Consider the following 13,321-nt stretch of genomic DNA (forward strand, 5'->3'; position numbering starts at 1 on the left):
TGTATTTATATTTTTAAATACATGTTTTAATGTATAAGTATATGTGTCTATGTATAGGTATATGTATCTAAAACATAATATTGTATATACTATGTATTTACATATATGTATGTGCATGAGAGAGAGAGAGAGAGTGTGTGTGTATGTGTGCATGCACTTGTGTGTGAGAGAGAGAGAGAGAGAGAGTGCTTCTATGTGTGGGAGTGTAAGAAGAGAGAGCATGTGTATGTGTGTGTGAGAGAGAGAGAGAGCGGGTGTGTATATGTGTGCATGTGAGAGAGAGCGAGTTTCAACCTTTCAGAATGTGTACGTGACACAGAGAGGACATGTGTGTGTGAAAGAGAGAGATGGTAGTTCTTTTCTGGAACCTTGGTCGGGCGCAGCAATGCGCAGGTGCAATACTAGTAGGATCAATATATATCTATTATCATCGTGCGAGAGAGGAGGGTCTTTCGCGAATCTTCGATGGAGCTCACGAGAGGAGAGGTGACTCTGTGTCTGCCTGTCGTTCTCTCAAATCTTTACTGGTGTGATGGTGGTTGTGACATTCTTCCTTCTCGGAACAGGTGCTGGAGCGCGTGATACCGTGGGAGACGTACACAGCGACCAAGCTGATCAGCGGGACCGGTCTGCAGCTCTTGCGGCGGTACGACCACAGGCAGCAGGACGCCAAGGCTGCCCTTCTCGACGAGGTGAGAGAGACGACTTCTTGCACCCCTTGCTTCTTGATCGGCCACGCTTCTTAGAGCTTACATTGCGCACGTCCAATTCACTTAGCTATCTGCTCTCATCCAGATCCCAGGAGACTTATGTGTGGCAATCCAACCTAGATCCACTTTTTGCTGAATAGTCTGAATGCTGAAGAACCCATCAGAAGACAACACCATCTCTAATCTAACCTAATACCATTCAGGTATTTAGGTATAGAACAGTCTTGGATAGGGTTTAGATCACTCAAGACAGAGCTATTTCCCGTTGCAAGTGCAACATAAGATCTTAACAAGAACACTACAGACTTGGGGGAGTGCAAATAGACATTGTGGTAACTAGACAGCGAATGGGGGGTGCTCCCAGGTGACAAGCTGGACCTCAAACATAGCAAGAAGAGGAGAAGGTGTAATGCTAATTGTAAACCACAAATACTGTCAATGCTGCTAATTAGTTGAAGTCTAGGTATGCGGAGTCTTGGAAGATAGAGCACGTCACTATAGGTCCCTCTGTTCCTTTCAAGCAAGAAGAAAACAATCTGCTCCATGAACATGCACCCATGCAAGCTTGCATCACTTCCATGCCAAGAAACACATCCAAGTGACCCTAGCCCAAAACGGGCCCCCAAGAGGCTCCATTATTGGGCCTCAAGAGGCTCTATTATTGCGCCTCAAGTGCCCTATGTTTAGGCCCTGCCCCAGGTCGGCCAGCCTGGCCGACTGGGGCTAGGACCATTTATGCAGCCGACTAGTTGATCATTATGGGGGCTGGTTGGGGGGATACATATAGCCACCCCCACGCAGCCTACTTCCCAATCCAGCCAGCGCCCACAGCAGTACAGGTCCAACGTCCTCTGTTCTCTGCCCTTGCAGACCTATTCAGACCTCCACAGCACCTGTACCAACCCGACACCTGTACCTGCTGCAGACCTGTACCTAACATCTGCAAATCTGTACCTACTTTTGCACAGATTTTCGAAGAAAAACAACAAAACCGAGAAAAGAACGAAGTTATTTCACAGTCTGCGGTATAGGCCAGGCCAGAACCTTCTGAACTTGGTCATAGTCAATGCTCAACCCGTCTCTAGTGATCTTGTGTCCCAAGTAAATGATTTCTTTCATAAAAAACTTACATTTACTTAATTTAGCATATAGTTGATTTTGTCTTAAAATAGTTAAGACAATCGTGAGGTGTCTAACGTGATCCTCAAGAGTACGACTATATATTAAAATATCATCCAGGAACACAACCACAAATTTTTCCAAATGTTCACGAAAAAGATCGTTCATCATTTGCTGGAAAGTGGCTGGAGCATTGGTTAACCCAAAAGGTAATACGAGAAACTCGTAATGGCAATACCTAGTCCGAAAAGCGGTTCTTTCGACATGCCTTTCATGAATACGTATCTGGTGATAGCCAGTACGTATATTTATCTTTGTGAAATACTTCGCTCCGGCTAACCGATCAATCAGGTCATCTGATCTAGGGAGAGGATAACGGTTCTTAATTGTCAACTTGTTCAATCTCTTGTAATCTATACACATTCTCCAGGTGTTGTCCTTCTTTCTCCTAAGTAACACAGGTGCACTCCAAGGTGATTTACTTGGACGGATCTGGCCTATCCTCAAATAATCTTCGAGTTGTTTGGCAACTCATCTTCCTCAGCTTGGTTCATCCTGTAAGGTGGAATACTAACAGGTTGAGCACCAGGGACCAGATCAATACGATGATCTACTGCCCTTTCAGGTGGTAAGCCTGATGGCAATTCCTTAGAAAATACATCTTGAAACAAATCAAGTATCTTCTTTAATTTATTGCTTTCAAACACACTTAATTCATTAACATCCATAGTAGGTATGAGAAATGAAGAAAGTGGAATCAAGACACAATGGAAAGCATTATACGAAGACGAATCCATTATATTTCCAAAATAAACTGTATTTACAAGAGGTCCCTGAGAGGGATGTAAACAATTACCTAAGATACAATACTGGGTGTTCCTATGTTCAAAAGAAAAAGTATGACTAGACCACTCTATCTGGACTTGAAGAGTCTTAAACCACTCAATCCCTAATAACAAGTCTACATGCTCTAGATGCATAATATAGCACTCCAGAGTATCTTCGTAGTCCTAAATCCGGATCGGTAGCGTCTCCATCTTTCGATCCCATACTTGCCGACCCGTAGGTAGGCATACCTCATAGATATGATCGCTAGGTGTTGTATCAAGACCCAATTTTTGCATAAGTTTGTAATTAACAAAGTTGTGTGAGCTGCCAGGGTCTAGAAGAATGTGGATTCTATGGCCATTCACTTCTCCATAAACTCGGAGAAGATCATGCAAGCCAAAAAATTTAGAGTTGAATAGACAATCAGAACATGAACTAGGCCGAGAAAGTAGAGTAACTGATGTACCTGTTAAAGTCAACTCGTTAGCTACCTTCAGCTTGGGTCCTTTATTGGTCTTTGCAGCCTTCTGCTTCGGGCACTCGTTATGTATATGTCCTTTTTCTTCGCAGATGAAGCAACGTTCCTCCTTCTTGAGCTTCAAAGCCTTGAGGAGACGTTTTTTCTTTGCTGGGGTCGAAATAGAATTCTTCGAAGGTTGATCCGAAGACTTTCCTTCTGTCGTGCTAGCCATTGGTGCGGAGAACTTTCCCTTTGTGCTTGTTCCCCTGCTCGGTCACGGGCTAGGAATAGACTAATGGACGGACACCCAAGTATGGACGGACGGGCGTCCAAGTGTGGACGCCCGATGATCGGCCAAGAGCCTATAAAAGGGTGGCCAAGGTTAGTCAATATTCTCGCGTGTCTTTGTGAGAGCTTTATGGTCAGGAGCCTCGATCTAGTGCAGACATGCACCTGCTTTATGCAGCAAAGGTCGGCAGCAGTCTCGAGGCCCGCGAGGGTAGCTTCGTGGCGGTATGGGACGTCACGAGGTAGAGATTGGTCGGCACGTCCAACTAGTTAGCTCAGCTCGTGGCTAGCGCGCCAATCAGCCTGCCTAACTCCAAGCTTCCCCAAGCCTCGAAGCTAGTCTTGTGCGTGTAGCACACGGTAGATACACACTGTGTACATGACAATGAACATGGAACTTGGTTATGGAACTTGGACTTGGACTTGGATTTGGACTGACTTGGATCTTGACTTAGACTTAGACTTAGACTTAGACTTGGACTTGGACTTGGACTTCGACTTGGATTTGGATTTGGATTCATTGGATTTAGATTTGGTACTAGCCCGGTGAGAGATACTTGTGGGTCATCCCCGTGGTGTGCTCGACATCAGAGATCTTGTACGTCGACATCGACATCGACTTGGATATCCTACATCGGCATATTTGTTTGTTTTGTATTCATTGATTGTATTGATCATGGCCAGCGTGCCCGTGGATTGTTCTTGAATAAATTCATGAAAGAGGGTGGGGCCTGTTCCCCACTCAATGTGGTGTACTGTGCAAGATCTCCATTCCCTTTTCTCTCTCCTCTCTCTCTCTTTATATTTTTATCTCTTGGTCACTACACGCCCCACTGGGCTTACAGTGGTATCAGAGCAGGATTCTCTTGAAGAAACTTTCTTGGGGTGACAGAGCCATGTCGAGACAGAGCAGAGGGAGACCATGGGCCTCATGAAGGGAACAACCATGAGGTTGTTAGAGAAATTCTTGATGGGAACCGTGGCCAGCATCACAAGAGTACCATGACTTTTAGTAGTTCAGACGACCTCTCAGAGACGAAGAATTTATTTCTTGGAGAACCAAAAGAGAACACGAGCAAAGAAGGGCTCAAATGTTTACAGATTTCATCAAGGATTGAGCCACTGAAGCCAAAGGAGTTGAAGCTTCTAAAGCCTATTTTCGAGTCACCATTGCAGAAGGATCTAGAGCTACCCGCTCTATTTATCATGGAGGAGACAAGGAAGCTACTCCTAGGCCTACTCTTTCAAATGCAGTTTCCTCAGGACAGGTAAGGGAAAGGAAGGCAAAGAAGCGAGAGAGATCGGAAGATCATCAGATTGACATCATGCCAAGAAGTTCGACAAATGGTTTGCAGTGGTGCTTAGCCCATTGTATGTTTCGACAAATAAAGCCATGGGATCTTTGTGATTAATTGCTTTGGGACTCTTATTTATAACGAATTGGCAATGGAACAATACAAGAAAACGCCCATTCGGATGGGTGTTTACCTCGAAGTGTTCCTGGAGAAACAGAATCCTTTTGAAGCATTGAGACTTTATGCTAGCAAAGGACCAGTGTTGGATGTTCTAGACCTTTTTTTGTGGTTGAACATGACGAGATTGCATTGGAGCAGTCTTGAACCCAGCAGGCCATGTTGTGGTCGATGAATGTCAAAGCCAACAAGGAAGCAAATGCATTATCTCGGAGACCCTTGAGCCATGCGGTTTCTATGGGTTACCATATGGATATCACTTTGATGAAGGATCCTTATGCTACCAAAGAGGATTTCAAAGATGTTTTGGAACAGATTGCAGAATAGAAATTTGGTGATTTTTTATGTCATCAAGAAGGGTTTTCTTATGATACAAACCCAGGTCATGTGTAACACAAGGAATTGATGCCAAAGTAATGGAAGAGTGCCATGCTTCTCCATACATGGGACATAGAGACCACCTTGACTACACTTCAAGCTTTGGAGAGCTATTTTTATTGGCCTAGTATGAGAAAGACATTGAGCTTTATGATTCGAGAATGCTTGTTTTGTCAGAAGGTCAAGTTTGATCGACAAACACTAGCAGGATTATTGCACCCATTGAATGATCTATGGGAGAATATTGCTATGGATTTTATCTTTGGATTGCCAAAGTTAGGGAATGATGGTATATGGCCCTTTTCAGGATACCAAGAAGATCAACCATGTATGTCATCAGTTGGACCTTTCACATCATTGGAAGATATATAATGTTTTCCATGAGAGTTTATTGAAACCATGTACAGGTTATCCTAGAGAAACATGTTTTGAAGAATCCACAAGGGGTGGAAGAACCAGAACAAATTGTGTTTCCTTTTGTGAGAAAAGGAGGAAAGACAGTGGTCAGAAAGCTCCTTTTCGAATTCAAGAGTTATTCGCTATTGGACGTGAAATGGATGCCAAAGGAGTACTTCTAGGACTATCCAGAGATACTTCGAGCTTATGAGCATTGAGGAAGTGGTTGGTCGAGATGTATTTGAAGTACAGATATGGACGTCTTGCGATCAAGACAGATTCAAGAGGGAGAGATCGTACCTCTAGCCCTCTTCACTGTATATATATGGTCGAGATGTATTTGAAGTACAGATATGGACGTCTTGCGATCAAGACAGATTCAAGAGGGAGAGATCGTACCTCTAGCCCTCTTCACTGTACAGATATGGACGTCTTGCGATCAAGACAGATTCAAGAGGGAGAGATCGTACCTCTAGCCCTCTTCACTAGAGATCGTACCTCTAGCCCTCTTCACTGATTCAAGAGGGAGAGATCGTACCTCTAGCCCTCTTCACTGTATATATATTGGACTGGAATTGATCCTTATACTGCTTATAATGGTTATTTGGACATGCTCTAGTTTGGGTGGCAACGATGCCAGAAAGCCCAAGGAGCAAGATTTGTATATGGACGGTAATGATGCCAGAACGAGATTTGTATATGGGAGGCAACGATGCCAGATGACCCATTGGACGGCAATGATGCTAGATATATTGGACTTCGCAGTCGGACGGTCATTGTGACCAGATGGCCCAGGTGACTGTATTGGATTTCGCAATCAGGCGGTCATTGCGACCAGATGGCCCAGATGATTGTATTGGATTTCGCAGTCGGGCGGTCATTGCGACCAGATGGCCCAGATGATTGTATTGGATTTCGTAGCCAGGCAATCATTGCAACCAGATGGCCTAGATGACTGTATTGGATTTCATAGTTGGGCGGTCAATGTGACCAGATGCCCTGATGGCTATTGATGAACTCTCGGCGGGCAGTCCGAGTGACCAGATGGCCTTGAGGAAAAGTCTGAGCGGTCCTAGTGACCAGATAGCTCAGCACGGTTTCGATGAAACCAGACAAGACAATCTATGAACAAGAGGATCATTACTTGTGCATTACATACTGATGTATGTTTGAATTTCTTTGATTTTGTGTGCTGTTTTTGATGTGTGGACAATCCTTGGATTTATGGCATGTGATAGTCCATTGGGCTCCAGACTACCTGGCCAGTACCTGGAATACCCAGTAGACGCGAATGATGCATACTTGTTTGTTGACTAGCTTGGGTCTAGTTTTTGAAGGAGGTAAGTATGCATTTATTTTATCTAACACATGTGACAGGGCATGAAGATGTACCATCAAGAACAAGGACATCGGTCAAAGAAAAGGCATTGAGATGTTGCCAGATGAGCAGATGACACCACAGATATGCGAAAAGACAAGATGCACAAGCTCACCAGATGAGGCTAGTATCTTGCAACATATGGATGTACTTGATGGATGTGCATGATGTACTTTCAAACATATGGAAGTACTTCATGTACTTGGAACACACGATATACTTGGAAGATATGGACATGCTTGGAACACGCGGTCCGCAGTTGAGGACAACTGCGATGTAAGAGGGAGGGAATGTAACTATTTGACCCTCCTAGCTCTATTTCACATGATGAAATCCATGCTCGGACACCAGACAGGTGGAAGAAGACATGGGGACAAGGTCCATAAGGATTGATTAAGAAAAAGCACCATTCTTGGTCAAAAAGCAGGGAAAAAGCAAAAAGTCAAACAGGGTTGACTGCGAGCCAAGGGCACCATTGGAAAGGGGAGACTAAGCCGGACCAAAAAGCTGAAAGGCGCTTTCTCAAAAAGTAGCTTTAAGGCCAAAAAGCAACGCCTTAAAGCCAGAAAAGCAAAGCACCAAAAGTTGAGTAATATTTTATCAATAAAAGTAAAAAGAGAAAAGCAAAGCTTAAAAAGGCAAAGCAAAAGCATGAAGGCTTTTGGGCAAAAAGCAGGGTCTCTTACAAGTATAAAAGGATTGGACTTCTCTTGTAGTACCATGAACAAGATCATTGAAGATTGAAGGAGATCGTGGAGTATGTGGGGACATCATTATGATCATGAAGAGCTTCTTCTTCGCCATCAACATCTTCTCCAACATGCTTTTCAGATGTACGGTCAGCCCTAGACTTGTATGGGCATATGCATGGGTAATACAGACATATGTACGGAGCTGTACAGATAGAAATTTCAAAAACCCTAAAACTGCTCCAAAAACCCTAAAAACTGCTTTTTGGATGTTTTTATCGCCCAGAAACCATTAAAACAGGTTTTATATTAGTTTTCTTGCGAGAAAGAGATTTTTCATGGTTTTCTTCATGGACAAGGCTATAAGAGTTGTGGATATTACTCATGGGATGAGCGAGTGTTTCTTGGACTTGGACATATAGCTTGGACATGGAGAACTTGCGTATAGAGCTTGGACATGGAACTTGGACATATAGGTTGGGCATGAAGCTTGGACATGAACATGGAACTTGGTTATGGAACTTGGACTTGGTTGGACTTGGACTTTGACTTGGATTTGGATTTGGATTCATTGGATTTAGATTTGGATATTTGGATTTGGTACTAGCCCGGTGAGAGATACTTGTGGGTCATCCCCGTGGTGTGCTTGACATCAAAGATCTTGTACGTTGACATCAACATCGACTTGGATATCCTACATCGGCATATTTGTTTGTTTTGTATTCATTGATTGTATTGATCCTGGCTAGCGTGCCCATGGATTGTTCCTGAATAAATTCCTGAAAGGGGGCGGGACCTGTTCTCCGCTCAATGTGGTGTACTGTGCAAGATCCCCATTCCCTTTTCTCTCTCCCCTCTCTCTCTTTATATTTTTATCTCTTGGACACGTGGTTGAGTCTGTCACTGCACGCCCCGCTGGGCTTACATTTTCCATCTTGCATACCGTTTGCATAGCATTATGTTTTTTGTGTTTGGGGTGCATGTGTGAATGAAAACACTAAAAATGGACATTCATGCATGTGAAAACCTCTTGCATTGTGGCATTGATCCAGTACCGCCCAAACTCAAAAACCTCTACACAAGTCGATGAGCACATGTTCTACTTCGTTGACAATCCACCTTACCCAAAGCTTTTTCCCCTCATCTTCTCTCCTGGTCCCCTTTTGGCCTGAGAAGGGCTGTGTAAGAATATACCCAAAGTGATATTTTATCCAGCCCAAAAGGGTGTAATTTTTGGCATATTTTTGTCTTGTTCTTCTGGCCGACAGCCATCCCTGGCCGACCAGCGCTCCTTCAACATATATATATTAAAAGCCTCATCATTTAGAATAACATCTGAAGATCATCGCACATGATCAGCTCAGTGCGTCCAACGCTTCAACAGCCAGCGCTCTGCTCTAACCAATATCACATCAATGAATATGTCAACTAACGCAACTAGAAGTCATTGGCTCAAGCATTGCAGCAGCCGCTAATCAATACTGCAGCAATCAGCTGAACCTTCATCACCGCATCGTTGATCATCGTCATCTTGCTGGTGCATGGCTCCACTACCTGGGCATCATATGACAGCAGCTACCTGACTGTATCAACCAACATATTGATCATCGTCTTTACTCTGCTGCTGCTGTTGGTGTCTGCAAACGCAGTACTCTCTACCTACAGCTATCGTCGGCCTTCTCCTCTGGATTTGCAGCACGTGTGCTTCTCATTCTTTGCAGCAGTACCTCACATCTGCAACAGCATACGTCTACAGTACCTCATCGTTTTACATCTCTGATTTGGGACAGCAGCCCTCTTTGCTCATTCGACACCGGATGTGCTTCACCTCTCTCCATCAGAGGGTCTTTGTACTGGATTTAAATTTATTAGTATACATATACTGACTTATCTACTCCATGCTGTATTGATTTGCTTTGATCTCTCATACATTCGGTATTTTCGTCTTTTTTCCCTCACAACTTGTCCTCTCTACCTGACACATAGAGTGGACAACTCACCATCTCTCTTCCCTCTCTCTCTAAAAGTAGGCGCCCTCTTCATGAGGCCTCTTTGGCTGTATTTTCTGCACTTTCTCCTTCCCAACTCCATATCCAAGCTTGATGGTGTGTTTTCCAAGCTTCCAAGAGTGTTTCTGTCATGGCCCTGTGAAAATGGAACAGCACAAGTGTGGGCATGGTGGTTGCTGAGTCAGAATATTGAATGATTCACATGGGGGGTGCCCGGACAGAGTTAAAGATGTGTGGACATCCCTAGGTGTGAAGGGGGGGAACTAGAACATTAGTATTTTAATGTTTTATTAAAGTTGCCCCTAGGCCTTAGTGGCCCCTAGGGACTTTAATAACTTTTAAAGTGGGGGGGCCCTAGGATTATTATGGGGAGGGGGCCACTCCACTTTTGGAGTGTGTGCTTCTCTCTCCTCTCTCTCTCTCTTCTTTTTGGGAAAAAGAATCGTGGAGCATACATGCCCTCGGGGGGAAGCGTGGAAAAAGCAAGAGGAGAAGAGCAAGTCGGCTGCAGGATTGCTGGTTGCTGTGTTCTCTGAGCAAACCAGCCGTACAGCCCTGTACGGACAGGCTGCAGGTTTCTCTCCTGGTACAGGCTGCGCACAAGAGTAGCTGTGAGAGTCTCTGCTGGACAGGCTGCGCACAGGTTCTGGACAGGCTGCTGCAGATTCTGTTGCAGATACGACTGTACGGACAGCTGTACGGGCAGGACAGAAACAGGCGCTGGACAGTACTGCTGCAGGCGGCGCTAGACAGATCTGGCTGCGCAGGTTCAGCGTGGATAGGTGCTGGCTGTAGGCGGCGTATGCAAGGATAGCTTCTGGCACGTATTCCGAGGCGGTACAGACTGGTACAGTGCTGTTTTTCAGATCTGTACAGTCAAGTACAACATAGAGTTGGACGCAAGGAGGAGGGTACAGACAAGTACATACACACGTGTGAAGCAGGGTTGTGGAAACAAGTGCCTGCAAGTAGAGATTGGTACCGTTACTTTCTCCAGTGCAGATACACGGGCTGAATTCGGTAAGCTCCGCATCTGTTCATCTATCTCTCTTTCTACTGCTTTATGTCTGTTTTGCAGATTGGACCAATCATCAACTTTCTGAAGGGGGTGAGCTCGTGGTTGCCTCGAAGAAAGCCATCGCTGAAAAATTCAGCAAACATGTCTGATACAGAGGATGAGTACTTCTATCATGAAGAGGAAGAGCAAGAGACTTCTCTTGAGAGAGATGTATCTGAGGATAATCTTGCAGGAGAACAGGTTGCAGATGTTGAGCCTTATGAGGATGTAACATAGCCAGAGGATGTACATGGTAAAGAGGATGATGATGCTCGGTTCAAAGATTGTTTGGCTGGTGTTATGGATGTATTTATGCAGCTCACACAGAGTGAGAGATTTGCTGAATTTATGAGATCTCGCACAGAGCCCGAGAAAAAGAAGAAGGTTCGTTCTAAGAATCTTCCACAGGGTCATAGTGGTGCCATCCCACAGGATCCATCTTTTGGCCAGTTTCCGAACATGCAGCATGCTTATGGTGCAAACTCTCAGAGTTCCTTCTATGGACAGCCACCTATTCCTCAGCAGAATATGCATCCAGGTTATTTTGGTGGTGGCTCGATGTTCCAATCTATGACTGGGGGTTACCCTCAGGGAGGCATGGGTATGCACGGGCCTTTTGGAGCTAATTTTCAGCCTGGTATGCATGGGAATATGTATGGTGGTATGCAGCCCGGTATGCAAGGAAACATGTTTGGAGGCATGCAACCTGGAATGCAAGGCAATATGTTTGGTGGCATGCAGCCAGGTATGCATAATGGAATGTTTGGAAACATGGCTGGGATGTATGGTATGCCTGGTGTGGGAATGGGAAATGTTGACCCAATGATGGGTATGAATGTTGGGGGCAGCAATCTTGCGAAGCGAAACCACTTCCATATGATAATCTAACGCCTATGGGAAAGACGAAGGATTACAAGGAAGGGGGAGCTGCAGTGAAGTTTGATACATTCAGTGGGGCCAAAGATAAATTGAAAGCACTTACCTTTTTACAGTAGTTTGATGCTGCTTTTTCTGGTGGGAATTACACAGAGTCCTCTAAGGTGAGGAAAGTTGCCACTTTTCTCAAGGGCAATGCTTTGCAGTGGTGGTCTACTCTTCTTTTGCAGGGCATAGCACCCACTACATGGGTCCAATTTAAACAGGTTTTCTCTTCCGTATGGCTCACATCTACATTTGAGGTGGATGTTATGACCGCTTGGCACAAATTGGATGCTTCAAAGTGTGAGAATTTGGAGGATTATAACAAGAAGTTTTGGGAAGCTTTACTCCTAGTGACTTCTTATCGTGCGGTACCATTATCTGAGCAGGTAGAGAAGTATTGTTGTGGGCTGCCCAAAGAGATACGAGATTATTGTATCAAGACAAGAGTAACGAACATGTCACAGATGATTGAAAATGCTATGACAGCTAATGCGTTACTCACTGGTGGATCATCTGGGTTTAAAGGCAGTAAGAACTTGAGCAAGAAAGCTGAAAAATCTGGGCATGCTTCTCGTGATGCTAAAGGGTCTTTAGAGACGAAGAATAAGAAGTTGCCAATGCCCAAGAGGACTTCTGAGGAAAGACAGGCTTTGAGAGATGCTCATAAGTGTTTTTACTGTACTGAAGGGGGGCATATGTCATTCAATTGTCCCAAAAGAAAGTCCCAAAAGGACTCTGACAATAAAGGAGAGCCCAAGTCAAAGAAACCAAAACCTTCTGCAGGCTTAGTTCCTGATCTTGTGGGGGAACAGCCAGGTGGTGAAGCTACAGAGTTGTGCAGAGCATGGAGGCAAAGTGAGAGATCAGAATGCTTTGATCTTCTTTGACACAGGTGCTAGAGCCAACTTCATTTCACCAGATTTGGCTGGCCGATTGGGGATTCGCGTAGAGGAGATGGGGCCGTTACATGAGGCTAATATAGCTTGTCCAGGGTATGCAGAACCCGTTACTCCTATCATTGGGAAGCTTCGGCTTCATTTGCAGGGTTATGTGGACAGCGAAGAGTTCTTCATCATGCCTTTGGATGACTGTGATGTTTTGTTGGGGATGCCATGGTGCCACAGGGTACATGTGGTGGTGGATACTTACAATAGGAAAATCACTCTGACTCATAGAGGGAAAGAACATGTATTGGATGTAAAACTCAAAGGGAAATCTGTTCCTATTGTATCCGCTTCGGCGATTTCATCAGTATTGAAAAAGCATCTTTCCGCGTACTTGATTTATGTAAAGGATGCACAGGATGATGAGTCTAAGTCTAATTTGTCTATGTTAGATAAGGACAGGACTGATTTCTTATGTGGGTTTCAAGACTGTTTTTCCGAGTCATTGCCAGGAGAACTTCCTCCTGAGAGGGCAGAAGATCATGCCATTGATCTAATTCCTGGTAGTACTCCACCGAATAGACCGCCGTACCGTGTTAGTGCAGCCCAACAGGAAGAGATTATGAATCAAGTGCAGGAGCTTTTGAATAAGGGGTTGATACAGCCTAGCTCATCACCCTTTTGCTCACCTGTGCTCTTAGTGCAGAAGAAGGATGGTTCTTGGCGCATGTG

General features: G+C 44.6%; 1 protein-coding gene across 2 annotated transcripts in view; it reads left to right on the forward strand.

Moving 5' to 3' along the window:
- Positions 1 to 304: 304 nt before the first annotated feature.
- LOC147624882 (pentatricopeptide repeat-containing protein At3g09040, mitochondrial-like) overlaps positions 305 to 13,321 on the forward strand; it is a 65,544-nt gene continuing 52,527 nt past the window's right edge. For both annotated transcript variants that reach the window (XM_086818123.1, XM_086818122.1), the window contains exons 1-2: positions 305 to 486; positions 567 to 692. The gene's annotated coding sequence lies outside the window, so the exon portion shown is untranslated. The remainder of the gene's footprint in view (positions 487 to 566; positions 693 to 13,321) is intronic.

Source organism: Cibotium barometz, chromosome 24 (genome assembly GCF_041138505.1).
Source record: "Cibotium barometz isolate CiBa-2024 chromosome 24, ASM4113850v1, whole genome shotgun sequence".
Classification (NCBI taxonomy): domain Eukaryota; kingdom Viridiplantae; phylum Streptophyta; class Polypodiopsida; order Cyatheales; family Cibotiaceae; genus Cibotium; species Cibotium barometz.